This window comes from Ochotona princeps, chromosome 10, assembly GCF_030435755.1.
Source record: "Ochotona princeps isolate mOchPri1 chromosome 10, mOchPri1.hap1, whole genome shotgun sequence".
NCBI classification, from domain to species: Eukaryota; Metazoa; Chordata; class Mammalia; order Lagomorpha; family Ochotonidae; genus Ochotona; species Ochotona princeps.
Genome location: NC_080841.1, coordinates 51,809,711 through 51,829,038, shown reverse-complemented (window position 1 = coordinate 51,829,038; position 19,328 = coordinate 51,809,711). Strand labels below are relative to the sequence as shown.

At 42.0% G+C, this 19,328-nt stretch overlaps 1 protein-coding gene across 2 annotated transcripts in view; it reads left to right on the top strand.

Moving 5' to 3' along the window:
- The window catches only part of SMYD3 (SET and MYND domain containing 3), a 632,714-nt gene that overhangs the window by 541,689 nt on the left and 71,697 nt on the right, over positions 1 to 19,328 (top strand). The gene's annotated exons all lie outside the window — the stretch shown is intronic.

The following is a 19,328-nucleotide window of genomic DNA, read 5'->3' as shown; positions in this document are numbered from 1 at the left end:
GTCAGAGTACTGAGAGAGCAGTCGGCTGTGGCCCTGAACCAGGTAAGACTCTGGGAATGATGGGGGGAGTAGGAAGTAAGGAGGTGGAGGTATCACCTTGCTCTGCAGAGAGTGAAACCAGTGATGGAAATTGCTCTAGCTGAACAAAGAACACCAATCAGACTCACACTGCCCTTCAGAATTAACAAGGAACAAATCTACTCTCACTTGTAATGGGCTGTATGGTCATAATATGCACCCAAAGTAACACAAATCATGGTCAGCAATTGTAAAAGCATCTGCCAACCATTTGTTAGCATCACCTTTTCAGAGGTATAGGTGAAAGGACTGTAACGACTCTCCTCCACCTTTGAACTTTCTTCAGCTGGAAAGTGATTGGCATTATTTTTTAACAGCCTATGGTGTCCCAAGCAACCTGCCCATCCTCTAATCCTCACTGCTACGGTGAGACAGACGTATGTCACTTGCCTGTTCCACAACAGACACAAGGTTCAAATTTAGGGTTCAGTTACTCCATTTTGGTTATAATTTTTTAAAGCATTTGAGTCGACTTGAGCCCAGATTTGTTTGATTATAAACGTGTACTATGCCTCAAAGGACTGTACTGGTTTTCCCACTGCCTTTCTGTCACATGACATATGTTTGTCTTGACCAAGGAAGCTGGCCTACAGGTAACATAGGTTTGGAATAGGAGAGACATTCTTTTAAAAACTGAAGAATAGGAGGGTACTGGAGAAACCAGAAGAACAGATGTCCACTTTATTATTCTGCACAAAATAGTGCAGCAAAAATTTCTGAGAGCGAAGAATGGAAGGTGGTAAAGCAAATCTGAAGGCTGCTGAAGGACAGACTGTGGTGACAGAGAAGGCAGCAGCATCCCTGTACCATTAGGTGCACGGTAAGAGTGAAGTTCTGCAGGACCATGTTCGGAGAGTTTCAGAGCTCACAGGAGGACCTGGCTGCTAAGACCGTTAGTGTAAGAAAAGAGGAATTGGAAGGCAGGTGCGTACGACCCACCTGTGGCAGAGTTGTGTCAGGACAAGTTGAAAATGGGTGACACATTCTGTGAAGATTCTCCTGTCACGTTGTGCTTAGCCCATCACTTGCTGTAGACATTAAAGCATACAGTAAGAAGACTGAATTCATCTTGAAAATGCTGCTAAAAAAGTGTACCTGGATTTCAGCAATGCATTCATCTTTCCTGGAAGATTTTCTATAGATGGAAAAATATGGGCCAATAAGATTTACTTATGTCTTTTTTTTTTATTAAAGATTTTATTGTTATTGGAAAGCCGGATATACAGAGAGGAGGAGAGACAGAGAGGAAGATCTTCCATCCGATGTTTCACTCCCCAAGTGAGCCGCAACGGGCTGGTACGCACCAATCCGATGCCGGGAACCTGGAACCTCCTCTGGGTCTCCCACGCGGGTGCAGTGTCCCAAAGCTTTGGGCCATCCTCGACTGCTTTCCCAGGCCACAAGCAGGGAGCTGGATGGGAAGTGGAGCTGCCGGGATTAGAACCAGCGCCCATATGGGATCCCGGGGCTTTCAAGGCGAGGACTTTAGCCGCTAGGGCACGCCGCCGGGCCCTTTACTTATATCTTGTAAGCAGCTGTTTCTGAACCATAGTCATGAATAGATTGATAGGTTTCTTTGGAGAAATAATATAGTAGTGTGCCTCAAAGCTCAATTTTTTTGGTCCTGAATAAACATTTTCATCAAAGTAATAATGAGATGAATATGTAGAAATTATGCATATCTTACTTGCAAGGAATTCCAAGCTGAGGAAAATAATAATTTGAGGGACTGAACCAAATTCAGAATTCAATTCTTACTCAGAAATGTTTAGTCAATACCAACAATATGAGCAGAGAAAAACCTGTATTTTGAAATGAAAGTTCAATAATAGCCTGGAGACATTTTTTTCTAATATTTTGCAGTGATTATTTCTGGTTGCTCTGCTCACATTAATTCCTCTATTCTGTTTCTTATTAGAACCTCAAATATCCTAGCTTAAGCAAAAAATAATAATAATCACATTCACCTGGTGATACGACTCATGTCAGACCAGTTACAGTGAAGGATGATCCATTCTCGAACCTTTATTTACAGTATTGGAGGGAAGATTTCTCCTTCCCCATTACTCATGCCTAAGGAAGCTTGTGGCCTCGGAAACTGCAGCTGTTGGATCTCTTGAGACCACAAAGAGAATAAAGACCAAAGCAAGAAAGCAGAGGTGAGAAATGAAGAGAGAAACTAGATCCTGGTCACATAGTTAAAGCATTGCCTGGGCCACGTGAACTCTTGTACTGTACTGTCAAGTTACATAAACACTTAGACTGATAAGTTTCATCTTTTGTCTGCCAGTTGGAATTGGATTTCTTGATTCATATAACATAAAGAATATCTGAACTGATACATCTGTGGGCTTGAGGAGACCAGTGCCAGGCAAGCAAGATAATACAGCCTCAGGCTACAAAAATTGTGGATGCAATCTCAACCCAGGATTGTTACAGGCATCCATCATTCTCTCTACAGTTTCAAGGTGAGAATGACTAAGATGGGAGGAATTTTCTAAAGCCACATTAGATGAGAAATGGCTAATAAAAATTGGAAACATTTTATGACAAGAGAAAAAGGCTGTATGAAGAAAAGACAGACTGAGTTTTTGAGCGTTGAAAATTCATTCTTTTTAATTTTTTTTAAAAGATTTGTTTATTTTATTACAAAGTCGGATATACAGAGAGGAGGAGAGACAGAGAGGAAGATCTTCCATCCAATGATTCACTCCCCAAGTGAGCCGCAACGGGTCGGTGCGCGCTGCTCCAAAGCCGGGAACCTGGAACCTCTTCCAGGTCTCCCACGCGGGTGCAGGGTCCCAATGCATTGGGCCGTCCTTGACTGCTTTCCCAGGCCACAGACAGGGAGCTGGATGGGAGGTGTAGCTGCCGGGATTAGAACCGGCGCCCATATGGGATCCCGGGGCGTTCAAGGCGAGGACTTTAGCCACTAGGCCACAGCGCCGGGCCTGAAAATTCATTCTTATAGGGAAGGAGTAGTATCTTCCTTGTGGCTGGTGGAGGAGGAATTTAAGACACATGGCATAGAACTAGAGGAGAAGTCGTGTCATGCCAGGGTGTTAGAAAGAACCATTTATAACAATTCAGGTCCCCAAATACTAGGACATTTCTATTCTGAAAAGTGAAGTGCTTGCATAGTAAGTAACAAGGTGAACATTCACACTTAGCAAAAAGAATTCTCTTGCTGAGGATTGTCCAATTGAGTTTTACTGTCCATTTTTAGCTTTGAGATACTGAGGAGTTTTTTGGTTTCATTTGTAACGTGTATTTGAAAGGTCAAGAGAGAGAGAGATGAAGAGGCCTTCTGCTTACTGGTTCACTCCCCCAGATGCCAGCAGCAGCCATGCTGGACCAGCCCAAAGCCGAGGGCCTTGGAACTTCATCTGACTCTCCTATATTGATGGGAGGGATGAAATACTTGGGCCCTAATTCACTGCCTTCCCAGGCTTATTATCAGAAAGCAGGGCCAGAAGAAGAGCAACAGGACTCAGACCAGACACTCGGATATGGAATGTGACTTCCCATATTGGGAATATTGACTTCACTCCCTTTTTTCATAACACTTGTCCCAAGGTAAGAGTTTCAAATCCCTTTAAGAATCTTCTCAAGCACAAATAAAGCACAAAAACAGACACCACCAGCTCTTACCACCTTTTCTGTCACTATCATGAAGTGCCTAAGGCGTACTAATTTGCTGAGGAAAAAAATTATTTTGATGTCCTCTTTTGCGGCTCCAAGTCCAACCAGCATGCCAGACTCCATCCCCTGTCTCCATCTCTGTTTGTGTCTGTCTTTTCCTCTGATTCTGTAATCTTGGAGATTTTCTCCAACAACCTCATCCAATCTAGTCGCTTCCCAAAGACCCCACCTCTTAACATCATGAAGTTTCCATCCTCTCATTTGGAGTTTGAGGCCAAATCATGTCCAGACCATACAGTTCTCATTCTCAGTAGCCTCTGTTATCATCGAGACACACATGGATTCTCCCTGCTCTGCTTCTTTAAAATAAGAAACACTTCAAGAAATATGTATAGTGTTGTGAGCTGGTTATTCTTAAAATTTAGTAATTGGTGGAATCATGTAAAGCAACAGAAATCACTTTATTTTAATATATGCATATACATCCATATTTATGAAATATTTACATATCAACTTAATAGTATGATTTCCTTTTTTAAAAAAGTGAAACAGTAGATAACTTTTAGAAAGTACATTTAAAACCTTTTAAAAACATGTAAGAATAGGCATTTGGCCTAATGATTAACCATGTCTGCATTCTATGCTGGAGCTGCATTCCCATCCCAACTCCAGGGCCTGATTAGCAGTTTCCTGCTAGTGCAGATCGTGGGAGGCAGCAGTGATAGCTCACGAAGTTGGCTGCTTGCCACCCAGGTGGGTGACCTGGATTGTGTTCCTGGCTTTGGCCCTGACCATTGCAGACATTTTGGAACTTTCAGTTTGTTTACCTCCAATAACTTTTTTTTAAAAAACTTTTTAAAAAATCTAGATGTATTACTTTGCTTGGGGAGTAGAAGAAACAGTATATCCACATCCTTACCTTTAAATGTAAGATTTTATTTTATTTGAAAGAGAGTTTCAAGCACTTAGGTCATCTTTTGTTGCTTTCCCAGACACATCAGCAAGGAGGTGTGGATCAGAAGCATAACAGTAACTGGGACTCAAACAGCACCTGTTTGGGATACTAGCTTTGTAGGAGGTGACTCCACCCACTGTGCCACTACACTGACACCATAGCTGCCTTTCTAAACCTGGTGGTTTCTCAGAGTCCCCACCAGGCCAACTGTAGTCATCCAGATCCTGCCAGTTGTGTTATCTCTGCCCTAAACATTGCTGACAGATCTGATAATGGCCCTTGTGAGTATCAAGTATAAAGACATGGAGACCTCAAGGCCTTTTCAGACCGAAATAACATGGAGACAAAGCAGTTAAATTGTTCTTAACCATGAATTTCTAAGAGAATAATAATGTGTTTATGTAGAGGTTAATAGAAAAAGTGGAGTTATTGACTATTAAAAATGGATGAACAGGCTATAGAATCTACAGCTCTATGGAAATACTGCGTCTGAGTGAAAGAACAATCTTCTCATTAGTGCCCCTGTGATCAGTTTTTAATTAATATTATCAAAGGCTTCCATTCTCCAGGGCTTGCAGTGCAAGCACCTGCCTCCATTCCTCTGGAATAAAGTTTCTCAAACTGTTCTAGATAATTGTTGCCTTGACTTGACACAAAAAGAGGGTACCATTCCAATGAGTTTGAGAAAAGCCAAGTTACATCAAATTTTTACAGGTGAATTTGCTGAAAAATCAGTGACTGAAAACCATGTCGCCACTCTTCAATGTCTGTCAGAAACACTACATTGACCAGTGGTGACACAGCAGTTTTCACAGAAGCATTCAGTCTGGAGTACTGGTACGGAAGGATGCCTTCCCCAGTGTTAACTACATGAAAACTGAGGTGCTTCCTGAGCTATTGGTTTTTTTTTTTTAAATCCTTAAAATACTAAAGACTGGCTAAACAGATTTCAGCATTATTCATAGTTTTTATTTGAAGCAAAAATTTTCTATCTAAAGATTTGACATTTCATATGTGACAGGATTGTTTCAATTTGCTTGACTTATTTTATGTGCCTTTAAAATGTCATTTCCTCCTAAAAATATTTTGAATATTCTTTAACCACTCCTAAATAGGTTGTCAACCTAAATTTTGTATTTCTATCAATGCCGCACTTAAATAAGATTTAAATTAACTTAAAATTCTGATATCCTTGGGATGTTGTTGAATTTAAATTTCATTTAAATGTTCAGTTGCTACAAACAAAATTATGGTTGTTGGACCTCTGGGGATTGAAAGAAAGAAAAACTTAAAATGCTTGAAATCTTTTTGTGTTCTAAGTAATTTTTTCTTTTTTTCCATTATGATTATTGCTCTATGATACAGTTCCATAGGCTCCGAGATTTCCCTTACCCCCTCTCCAAGTACCCTCTTCTCAACTTATTTTCCCTATATTATTACAGTAGTATAGTTCTTCATAAACGGTCATCAGGCGATCATTGCAGGCGTGGACAGTGACAGAGTCCAGCATCCTATTGTCAAGATACATATGTTAAACAAATTCAGTGATATTCAAAAACATCATAAAGAAACCAAAGGCAGCTAAAGCAGTCTTAGTTGTAAAAATTATTCACTTATATTAATTTACAGATTACTTTTTGGTGGCTGTTTAATATTCTTTTTTAAATTTACATATTCCTTTTTTTGGCTTTAAAAACATTCCCATTATAGGTATTAAGCCTAGCAGAATAAAAGAGAGTTCATAAATTTACTAAGTTTAAAAAAAATCAACAATTGATCAAAAAAAATTTTAAAAAGATTTATTTATTTTTGTTGGAAAGGCAGATATACAGAGAGGAGGAGAGACAGAGAGGAAGATCTTCCATCTGATGGTTCACAAGTGGCCGCAACGGCTGGAGCTGAGCCAATCTGAAGCCAGGAGCCAGGAGTTTCTTCCAGATTTCCCAAGCAAGTGCAGGGTCCCAAAGCTTTGGGCTGTCCTCCACTGCATTCCCAGGCTACAAGTTGGGAGCTGGATGGGAAGCGGGGCTGCTGGGATTAGAACCAGCGCCCATATGGGATCCTGGCGTATTCAAGGCGAAGACTTTAACCACTACGCTATCATGCTGGGGCCCAACAATTGATCAAATTTATCTTTTAGTGAATTGACCTGCATTCAAGTAGCATTAAACTAGGTTTTGCTTCGTACAAAAAGCCTTAGAAGGTTTAATGAATGAATGCACATTTTAAATCTCCAAAATGAACATTTCAAATAAGACAGAATTTCCCAAATTTTCATAACTGAAACTCCCTAGTCTGTGAAGTTTGTTTCATGCAACACAGTTCTTATTCCTTGTGTCCATGGCAAGTTGGTTCTGGGATCCTTGAAAGGAATACCCAAATCTATGGATGCTTGAGTTTTTGGTTTTTTGTTTTGTTTTGTTATTTATTTATTGTTTTAATTGGAAAGGAAGAACTACAGAGAGAAGTAGAGACAGAAGTTTTTGAAAGTTCTGTGCTTCAAGGTAGGAGTTTGACCTGGAGGTTTAGGAGCGTGGTTGGGATACCTGCATGGCTTATTGGAATGCCTGCCCTGGACATCCAGGTCTGGCCTCTTGTCACAGCTTGCTGCTAACACAGGTCCTGGCAAACAGCCCGTAGTGGCTTTTGTAACTGAGTCCTGGACAACAGTGTCCAACAGCTTCAGCCTTGCCCTGTTATCACAAGTTTTGGGGGAGTGACCCAACAGAACCTCTCTCTGCCTCTTAAATAATTTAGACAGAAAAAAACTGAAATATTTTATCGATTAATTTTAAAATAATTTAATCTCTTTTTAAAGATATAAAGCAATAGGCTTTTAGCTCTTGCCTCTACCCTTTCAGATCTACTTCTTAGCAACTTTTTACTTTAAGGATCAGTTTATTTGAGTTGCAGGGTGACACTGAGGGAGAGACAGATTTTCTTCCTCTAGTTCACCCCTAAAATACCTGTAACAGCTAGGGCTGCAATGGACCGAAACCAGAGCCAGGAACTTCATCCCAGACTGTCAAAGGAATGGGAAGAACCCAGTCACTGTCCATCTTCTGCTACTGTTTTTTTAAAAAGATGCATTTAGTGATACAGAGAGAAAGACACACACATACACACACACCCCTCAGTCTTTCTCCTGCTGAATCATTCTCTTAAGTGGCTGCTGGGATTCAGCCAGGCCCAATCCAGGAGCCATGAGCTCCATTGGTATTTCCCATGTGGATAACAGGGGTCTAAGGATTTGGGCCATCTTCTGCATTCGCAGGTGCACCAGTAGATAAATGGACTGGAAGAGAAGTAGCTGGGACTTGAACTGGTGCTCATATGGGATAGTGACCTTGCATGCAGTCGCTTAACATACTGCATCACAATGTCATTCCATAATTGAATTTTTATACTTCAGACATTTTACTTAGTCTCACTTTTTTTGAATCTTTCTTACTCCCAGATGGTTCCTGATCATTGATTGATTGATTGATTGATTTTTGTATGAAATGTCCTGAAACAGGTTTCTCTGTTTCCTTCTGTTTTCTGTTTCTGCTGTTTACTTTTTTCTGGTCTTGCTATAACTTTATCTTGAATTTAGATTCTTCTTGATTGTTGATTCTTTTAAAGAGGACACTATGGAGATGTATTTCACATACCATACAATTCATCCATTTTTTTTTCTTTTTTTTTTTTTTCTGGGCTTTCGCTACCTCCTCCCCAAATGCCTTCCCCTCCTCAACTGATTTATCCCATATTATTGCAGTAGTATAATTTTTCATAAGCAATCATGAGTCCATCATTCTGTTATTTGTGTCCTGACATTGCTATAACCCATTTAAAGTATGCGGTTCATTGACATTTGTTTTCTCAGAGTTTGTGTCATCACCACAATCAAATTTAGGACATTATCTCCCTTCAAAAAATTGCATGCTCTTCAACTGTCACTCTACACTCTTTTTCACACAAACCCTAACCCAAGACCCAGGCAATGTTGTCCACTCACATTTGCAAATGGATTCACTAGGCTGGCTTGTTGCTGCGAGGATTTCAACCTGGAAGTGCAGTCAGGAGACAGTGGTTAGGAAAGAGACGACAGATGTTGAGATTGAGTTCAGCCTATGAACAGAAAGTCCAATGGTAGATCAGAGCCTCCAGTGTTTGGAAGACATTGCACCATTTCCTGATGCTACATAATGCCCAGACTTTAGGTTTCCTAAGGATGGGATCCTGTCTGTCGTGTTCACAGCTCTATTTCCTGCACCTAACATGGCATCCGCCGCACGGTACTATGTATTTGTAGGATAGTCTAGTGCTTGTTGCTGGTTGCTTCACATTTTAAAATGCACATTCATATAGACACATGTCACTTGAGATGGACAAGCATGCTAAGGCAGTTATTCCTCATGGCCCTAATGATGCTTAGGCCACAGACCCCCCCACCCCATTTGCATGAATGCTTTCCAAAACTGTGCTTGTAATTCTATATTTATCAACCTCACACATACATTCTTGAAAAAGAAGGCCTACAACATTATGATTGTTAGTTTCAGGCCTCAGGAAACTTCACAGTTGAAGTTATTAACCCTATTGTAGAACACTAAATGCTGTGGCTCAGCTGCATCAGTGCCTTGCTCAAGGCCACACATCCGGTAAGGGGCCTGAATGGTGCTTGTCCTCCTCACACCCCCACGTTGAAGGTGTGGCTTCTGAGCATTGTCTGCGCCCAGGCCACCAGCCCCAGGGAGCAGGGTCAGAGCTTTGTTCTGCCCAGGGAAACCCTGGTGATGGTTATCGTTCAGGTATGAAATCCCTTTGAAAGTATTTTCACTGAAAAGCAGGAATGCTGGATCCTCGTGTGAACGTCTGTTTCTGAATGAGACTTTTAATCTTGTTTCATGGTCTTAAAGTAAAATTTCAGATCTACAGGGAATGAGGAAAGAAACCAGTCAGATATCATATTTTCAAGCGCCAAATAATTCGGTGATGCTTCTGGTGGGGAAAATCAATGTCTGCCCTTGCAGAGGGAAATCATGCCTTCCCTTGTATTGTGCCGCTGGTTTCTTCTTTGAAACTTAACTTCCCTTCCATGCTTTTCAACTTTTCAATTAGATGCATTTCATGCTTGTCTCTCTCCAGACACAAGTATATGTGTTTGGTGTAGAAATCTGAGCTGAATGATAAATATTTGGTACAGCAGTCAAGTTGCTACTTGAGATGTGCCCATGTCCCCTGTCAGGTGTCTGGTTCAAGTCCTGGTTTCTCTGCTCCGGATCTAGCTCCTATTGATGTGAATCCTGGGAAGCAGTAGGTGATAACCCCCCTGGTTGGGTTCCTGCCACCACGTGGGAGACATAGACTATGTGCTGGACTCCTGGTTTCTACCTGGTTCAGCCCTGGCTCTTGCAGGCATTTGGGAAGTAAATTTGCAAGTAGAAAAGTAACCAGTTTCTCTCTTCTCCCATAACCTCCTTCCCCACCCCCTTTCAAATTAAAGAATATGAATAACAAGTTTTTAAAAGGAATGTGACAACAATGCATAGATGCTCTAGAACCACACAGAGGACAGAGCCCAGTAGCTGCGAGTAGGGAAAACCGGCAATGTAAGATTCAGTCGCAACTTGAGATGAGTTTTGTTTTACATTATTTTTTATTTGTATGTATTTTTCAAATTCAGTTTGATTTAAGCTAAGCCAGATTTCTTTGCTGAATTTTACACTTGACTTCACGATCTTCATCTCTGGTTTCTTGATAACATCCAACCTAAATGGTATCTCTTGACCACAGAAATATTTGAATTCACCAAATTGACAAAGTTTTTTGTTTTGTTTTTTGTTTTGTTTTGGTTCCAGGAGGGAGCCTGATTATAGAACTCTGGTATTGTGATGCCAGGGCACCTTCTGAATGATATAAAATGTACAGATCCTGGTGCCCATCAAGAACCCACCTCTAACTATGGTAGCAGGGTGAAGAATGATGAAGAATGGGGGCCTGTCATTTCCCTCAAAGGTTAATTTAGGAACCGATTTTCATCATGCTGGAGCTGAGCAAGGTGTGAACATACTTGGTTTGAGCCCTGTTCTCTTGTTCCAAACCACTCTCCTTGTGCTTCCTTCCTGCCTCCTGCCTGTGTTGCTCCACTAGTCCCTCTGTATGCTCGGGCATGTGCTTCTCTCCTCTTAGCTCTTTGTAAAAATCCACTCTCAGATCCTTTAAACCCACTAGGGTCTCTTGACTGCCAATTTGAAGCTGGCTTTTCAGGGACATCTGTATTTTAGCAGGAATCCAAGCTTTAGTTAAACTGTTAAAGCTCTAGTTTTCACAGTCTTGTTATTCCCACACACCTTCCCACCAAGTGGTGATATGCAGGTCATCTCACAACTTGCTATCTGTGCTTTATCATCTCTGTGCTACATTTATTAGTCTGCCTACTTGTCCTTAAAGCTCACCTGGATTGTGATTTGTCTCTCTCAGGGAAGATAGACGTGATTAGCAGAGCAAGTCTTGGCTGCATTCTTGATGGGAATTCCGTGTTTAGTTATTAACTTCTCCATACCAGAGACTGGCTAAAAAAGATATAAGCAACTTTCATTGTTTGAGCCTTACAGTATCCTTATTAAGTAGTTATTAGTGTCTCCATTTTTAAGATTTTTTTCTATTCAAAAGGCAGATTTTACCGAGAGAGAGATAAGATCTTCCACCTGCTGGTTCACTTCCCAAATGGATGCAACCATCAGAGCTGAGCCAATCTGAAGCCAGGAACCAGGAACTTCCTCCAGATCTCCCATATGAATGCAGCTCACTAGGACTTGGGTCATCCTCCACTGGCTTCTCAGGCCATAAGCAGAAAGCTGGATAGAAAGCAGAGCAGTTGGAACACAGACTGGTACCCATAGGGGATGCCAGCACCACAGGTCAAAGAATTGGCTTGCTGACCTGCCATGTTGGCCCCATGGTGTTCCCATTTTACAAATGCAAAAATTGAAGCTCAGAGAAAATTAAGAAAAAAAATTTCCCATGGGCATTAGGATTTGAACCCTAGTTTATACTATCCTGAATCTCATATTGCCACAGAACTCTTGTTTTGAAAAATAAAAAAGACAATTAAAAAAAATTATATGTTGTTTTGAAAGGCAGAGCCGCAGAGAGGGAGGGTAAGCCAGACAGAGACCTTCTGCCCTTCAGTTTACTCCCCAAATGTCTGCAAGAGTCAGTCAAGGCTTGGCCAGACCAGCAACAGGAGGAACTGGGAATACCATTCAAGTCTCCCAAGTAAATGATAGGGACCCAAGTACTTGGGGTGTCATCTGCTGCTTCCTGAGTGTATGGCAGGAAACCAGATCCAAAGCAGAGGTAGGACCCCATCCTAGGCATCCTTTTACGGGATATGGCTGTACCAAGAAGCAGGCTGTTGTGCCACAACACTTGCCCAAGATGACAGATTTGCAAAAATAAAGTCAATAACTTTCCTCATTTATTTCTGCCTTACCATATAACTAGAAAGGCCCACATTCCCATAATGTGGGATTCCTTTGCCCCCTGTGGGTTACATGGTAAATAGCCTTATACACTTGTGTTTGTATGTTGCTCTCTAAATATGCGTGTCATTTTGGGGAAGAAATGTAACCTTGTGATCTAAAAGAATTTGGCAATAGCCTGAGACTAAATAACATTAGGATCTTCTCCCTCTCACAGGCTGAAAGATGATTTCACTATGCTGGCTGTGATCTCCCAAACAGGAAAATTGCTCCATCAGGGCCACTCAAAACTGAAATGAGGTTGAATAGGATATCTTTTGTAATGTGGTTCCTAAATCTTCAGCTTACTAAGATGCCAGTACGGTGTTCTTCAGAGATCACTAAAGACACTGATTCTCAGAATAGAAGTTCCATTGGTCCCCACAGTGTGTGGAGTCCTGGCAGTGAAAGTGCAGGTAGGGTATCAGGGGTTAAGTATGTTCGTCCTTATTCACCCCAAAGCCACAAGTGGGTTTCTGAAGGGTTCCTAGGAAGCAGGAGGAGGAGGCGCTCCGTGTCAGAGTATGTAGGTGTTCTTCCAGTCTGGTTTTACTCCTGCCTCGTGAAGAATTTGTTTTGATAAATGCTCTTTGATAATATACGATGCGATGTGGGAGTCACTCATGTGGAGCGGTCAGCATGTCCATCCACAGTTCATAATAGTGTAAGCACAGTCCTCCCCTGGGTGGATAAGACATCAGAGAAATCCATTTCAAGGGTGTTAGAGTGGTGGCAGAGGTGGTGGGAAGCTCTGAAGGGCATTTGTGGAAGCAAGTTCATCACAAGCAGGCCTTGGTCCAGAGGCAGATGCTGGCTAGACCAGTCCAGTGCCTATGCCTCTGCTTGGATTTCTCCAAGGAACGTGAGTAAGTTGAGGTGAATCAAGGGATCTGAAGAGAAAAGCAGCTCTGTGATCCAAGTGAAGTTGGGAACCTTCGGTTAGGTAGGGTAACTGCGTGATGTTCTGGAGTGCTGGCCGTACACCTCATTCAGAAATCAAGAGCACCTCCTTGTGCACATTGCCATCCCACAAGCAGAGCAAGTCTAAGGACTGATAACAGAAACAGGCTAGGAAGAGACAAGTGACACATGTAGGCTGTAGACTCAGGCAGGTGGGACCCCTGGCACACCTGCCACACCCTCTTTCAGGTGATTAGAAGGAACCTGGTCAGGACTAAAGGATCAGGTATGTACGAGAGGGAGGGGCCTAGCTGTCCTCACAGATACTTGATTGAGTTCTTAAAATAGGGAACCCACCTCAGTTGAATTTAACTGGACCTTTTTCTTGTCTCTTTTTAAAAGTGTCCTTTAAAAGATTGTTACCTTAAAAAAAAAAAAAGACATCTGAAGAGGAAAAACCTAATGAATGCCGTGTTAGTCATCAGGTCAAGTCCCCAGGTCAGTGGTATCCTTTGGCTACTCTGCCATCTCTTATATGAGATAATGAGAAGGGCACTTTTGTGGCTTTTTTTTTTTCAGCAACAGCAACAACAACAGAAAACCACTAGCATTTACTGTTGAGAAAAGGAAGAGATAAACTTGGATTGTGGTATTGTATACACGATATTTGGCCAGTGTTCCTTTAGGCTTCCAAGGAAAGACTGACAAGCTGCTAAGAGATTAGGAGAGGTAGGAGACCTCATAGATGATTTAGTTTGTCTCTGAAATGGATTCTAGAACAGAAGCAATACTTTGGAGGAAACCCCATGGTGAAATTAAAGTCTGGAGTTTAATTAATAGTAATATGCATATATATTGGTTTCTTTTGACACATGCTCTTTGATAATGTAAGATGTTAACAACAGAAGAGATTGGATAACAAGTGTTTGTACCATCTTCATAACTTCTTCGTAAATAAAAAACTATTGCAGAACAAAATGTATTTTTAACAAATGAAAGATTGTTATGAATCAGTATTATAAAGGCAAGTCTTCTGTCATCTCCCAGGCAGCAATTAAAGGCAGCAGAAAGTGACAAATCTCTTAGAATAAATTATAGAATCTTCAACATGAGAAGAGGGTGTGATACTTCCTGGAATGCTAATGCCATTATTGTGAAAAACTATTACTGTCTCCAAGAATCTATCTTTTTTTTTTTTTAGTTTATTTTTAAGACAGAAAGAAACATGTATCTTTCATCCATAGGTCTATTTCCCAAAGACTCACAACAGCCAGGGCAGGGCCAAGCTGAACCAGGGTCCCAGACCTCCGTATGGGTCTCCAGTGTGAGTGGCAGGGAGATCTGACCAGGAGTGGGGATGGCCTCTTTCCCAGGCACTCTGAGGAGGAATGCAGGTACCCCAAGCAGGGGCTTACCCTGCTGCATCACAAAGGCTACTCCTGTTGTTTATCTTAGAGGCATAAATGCTGTCAAGGTCATAAGTATATAAGATAAGCTTGTCACTGATATTTCATATGTCTTCTGTGGGTGGCGCAGTAAACCTCTAAACTCTGATGACAAAGGATATAAACTGTAAGACATTGAATAAGAGGATTGACTAGTTATACAAATAAATGTAGATTCTTATCACTTAGTTAAAAACAAAACCATATATTTGTAATCAGATGTTTCCTCTCCCGTGACCCTTCCCCTCCCATACTTCCATTAGATCAATAAGGGGCTTACAGTTGATGATGTCTTTGAGTCCCAGAAACAGGCAGATGTGTAGTGCACTTTTCCAAACTGAGCTGTTCATAGAACCCTGAGGTTCAAAGAACACATTTTGGGAAAGAATACCTTTCAGCCTTGTGTCACTTGTCCTCCTGGAATAAGGTCAGTTCTCAGCCTAAAGGCTGTCAGGAGGGTAGGTGTCAGATGTGAGAGGGAATGCGCTATACCTACGACTTTCACAAATTGTATCTTGACCCAGCGTTGGTTCCCATGCAAAGGAGCGCTAAGGAGTGAGACCTAAGCTCTGGAGTGATCCCTGGGCTAGGCATAAGTTAAAGAAGACCCATGGACCCTTTTCAGAGTAGACCATACCTGCCCATCCATTATAAAATGAGCTTGAAAAATATGGATTAGACCTAGTGGGCAAAGGCCTGTCCTTCTTGCTCCAGGAAAAGCAGAGAGTTTTGAGAAACTTGTATCTGCCATTGAGAAAGGAGGCAAACTTACCTTTACTCCATCAGAATGGGTTTAGGCTGTGCCTGGCAAGCCAACATTTCCAATTCACAATTCCCAAATCATTAGCCATTGTGTGCATGCATGCACGCGTGCGGACAGACACACACACACACACGCACACTTACAATCCTTAACATTCTCTACAATAAAGCCATTTTATTGAGGGATGGGGTGATGGTTGTCTTCCACAAAGCCAATCTTGGCAGTATTTCCTGTCCTCTTGTCAGTAATGGGTTAAAGTGTCATTTCAGCAGTTCCCTCACAAAACCTTTATTAATACCATCCCCTGTGCCAGAGTTGACCTTCAATTACTGGAAAAACAAGGAAATATTGAAAACAACTTCAGCTAAATGAAAAATACTCTGTCGGATGCTGTCCAGACATCAGCAACCTCCATGTGAATGATACAGGAGAATGGTCTGCCTGGCAGGTACATTTCTTACTGATGGAAACCTTAAGTTGTTAATGGCTCTTCTGGGACAAGACAGTAAGGGTAGAGTTGGCCCCTGCTGTGGCAGAATAACAAATGAGAGAAAGTTTCTCAGTCATATGTTTTGTCCCACAGTAGCCCCAGATAGGGAGTGTGAGGAGTCCACAGCACTCCCCAGATGTCTGGGCCAAATGCTAGCTCCTTTCCAGGTGAAGAAGACGATTCTCACTACACGCATGCGGAGGCCAGTGCTCCATCACTGTAAACAGAGTGGCTACATTTGAGCCCGTTCATCATTTGAGGTCCTGTATATACTTCCTTGTGCAGGACCGTCATTTGTTAGCCTGAGTAAGATAGAGGACTGTCACAATAGGAAAACAGTGACTGAGGGTGGGCCCTTGCTAAAATCCTGGGGAGTGTGTTGTTCACACAAATGTATGGGACCAGACTTCTGAAGTTCAAGTATTGTTTACTCGGGATTAGCACAAGTTTGGTTTAGAGGCACATGGAATTTGGATGAGGTTGTTGATAGTGCTGTTTGTGGTGAGAGAAACCAGGCTGACACTTGTGGTGTACAGAGAGCAGGGGGCAGGGGTCTGTGTTCGGAGGCCACCCACCAAGCATCTGGGTCTTGCTGTGCATGCTGGAGCAGGATGTCAGAGCAGGCACTGCTGGAGGAGAGAATAACAATGAGGGAGGAGAGAATAACATTGAGAGAGGAGAGAAGTATCTGCCGCATCCAGTTTAGAGAAAAACGCCACCTATCTCAAAGGAGACTTTTGGTGAATCTTTGTGGTTTTGGGCCACTTACCATCACCTGGGTGTTGCCAGGAAGAAATCTGTTCTCTAAGGCTTCTACTTTAAGCAGGAGTATTTGTTGATTACTCTGTGTTGCAGATTTTTCAGCTCAGAAATTTTCCCAGAGGAGCAATCTCTGTAGGGTTACAGAAGGCAAACAACACAATGTGTGCAGACTAGCTGCCTGCTCACTTGCACATGGAGCTGCTGGCATCTTGCTTCACTAACTCATTGGATGTTCATGCTAGATAACAAATTTTCTTATAATACTGAGCTGTATCTGCTACATAATTTACCTACAAATTATATAACTCGGTGGATTTTGTTGTATTTACAGAGGTCTACAACCATCTCCATCATCAATTTTAGAACATTAGAACATTCTCATTATCCTATATCCTGTAAGAAATTCCTTATCCGTTAGTCCTCCCAGGCCCCAAATACTTAAGTAATAGATGTTTTCCTTTCTGTTCTTCTAGATTTGCCAATTTGAGGCATTTTGTGGAAATGGGATCACAATCTGTGATGTTTTGTGACAGGTGTCTTATACTCATATGTCTCTAAGGTTCAGCCATGTTACCACATAGGTAGTTATTTTCTAATTGCTAAATGATATTCCATTTTATGGATATGCTCTTGTTCATCCATTCACTAATTCATGGACAATTAAGCTCGTTCTACTTTTTAGCTATTAAGATTTATTTTTAGCTCAGTGGTGTATAGAGAATGAAGTAGGGGCTACCCCTACCTTATGCAGAAGCCTTTCCTGGGTAGTTAGCTGGACTGTATTAAGGATGCCCCCTCTCTGTACTGCTGCATTCCACAGCCCAGGGAAAGCTGTCCTGAAAACACAGATGCTCTTGTCATAACCACCAGAGGGGTTGGACTCGGGGATGTTAGTGATGTATTCTGTTCTGCCAAACTCCTCCCAGTGCTGACCCCGAAAGAAACCAGCATCACCTTCAAATCACTTGCCACTGTTTGACCCATCTCTTGTTACCCAGGAGTCCAGGATGGTCTGGCATGAAGAGTAGGGACATTTTGGAACTAGACATGCCTTGAGAATGGTTCCCAGGAGTCCCACTTGCTGGCATAGCGACCCTAGCAAGTTGCTTGACTTTTCTGGATCTCTCTTCCCTCAATTAGAAGATGGGAATGATGATTTCTCAGGATTGCTGTGAGGAGTAAATTAGTGTAAGCAAGGCACAGCGCAGAGGGGCCTGGCTCACAGGGGGTGTTCCACGTTAGCAGCAGTTTCCTCCTGACTGTCACTGACTTTGCCTGAGTTCTGTCTCATCCTTGAAAGAGAAGGTGCTTGTAGTGTAAGCTCCAGCAGAGCAACAACTTCCCTGCTTTGTAGAGCCTGGTGTCTGTGGGGCCTAGAAAAATGCCCAGTGTATAGGCTCCCAATAACTGTTGACTGGTTAAATATTTTACACCTATGATGTTTAATCCCAAAATTGTTGTAAGGATGCACATTTTAAAAGATAAATTCAAGGACCCAACATGATAGTCGAGTGACTAAATCCTTACCTTGCTGGCACCAGGATCCCATACATGCGCCAATTTGTGTCTTGGCTTGTCCTCTTCCATTCCAGCTCCCTGTGTGGCCTGGGAAAGCAGTGGAGGATGGCCCAAAGCCTTGGGATCCTGCACCCATGTGGGGGACCTGGAGGAAGTTCCTGGCTCTTAGCTTTAGATTAGCTTAGCTCCAGCCATTGTGAAAGTGGATGAAAGATCTTTCTCTCTGTCTCTTCTGTCAATCTTCCCTTCCAATAAAAACAAATAAGCCTTTAAAAAATAATTCAAGCATTTTGTAAACTATAAAGTACAGTAGAAATATGACTTTTTGTACTTTTTTGTGGAAAGAGACTTGTCAGTAGCTGCAAATGAGGTGAATATATATTTTCTAGAAGATGTAATTTCATTTTCAAGGTACTAAAGAATCAGCAATCCTTTAATATAGTTCATTTATTAAAGAATTTTGAGGTCATAAAATGCTAATGCCCTTCTCTCAGTTTTCACACTTTACCTTAGAGAGAATTGCATTCTCCATGGCCCTTCCTAAAAGCAACCAGTATTGAGATGGGCGGGGGCAGAAGGAGAGGGACAGAGAAACCATCTGATCTTTCAGCTGTTTAATATCTGGGTAAGAACTGGGAATGTGCACTGCTGTTGAATAATTTCTTTCTTCTTGATATGCCTTTTCATCTCTTTTGCCCCTATAGAAATAAAAAGGGAGTATTTTCATATCTCCTCAAAATTAATTTAGACTTTAGCCTCACTTTTGCTGCATCTGCACACCCAGGGCTTAAGGTATCCAACTTTGATGCTGAGAAACCTGGTAAAATGGGGCTTTGTTGTGGGAAATGACCAGCAAACAGAAGACCAAATTCTAGAGCCAACTCTTCAGTAATTAGCACTAAGACTAGACATGTCACATTATGTCCCCAAGTATCAGTTTTTCTTCTGGAAAATGAATAGAAGCCAAGTACCAGAAGCACCTGATCTGGAAGCATTTGGTTGAGACTTCAGCACTGGTGGGAAGCAATCTGATGAGTGAGAGTTAAGTTAGATGACAAAGAGCACTGAGCTGGCCAGGAGTTAGGAGTTCAGGGCATCACTGCAGGCAAGACCTAAAAGTGCAGCCCAGAGGTGCCCTGTCATGAGCCTGCACTTCAGTGATGTTAACATGACTGTCTGCAGGTGTTCACTGCAAGCCAGTTAAGGAGGGTAAGGTTCAGGCTCTAGAGTCAGGGGCACTTGGAGGATTATAGGGTCCAGACTG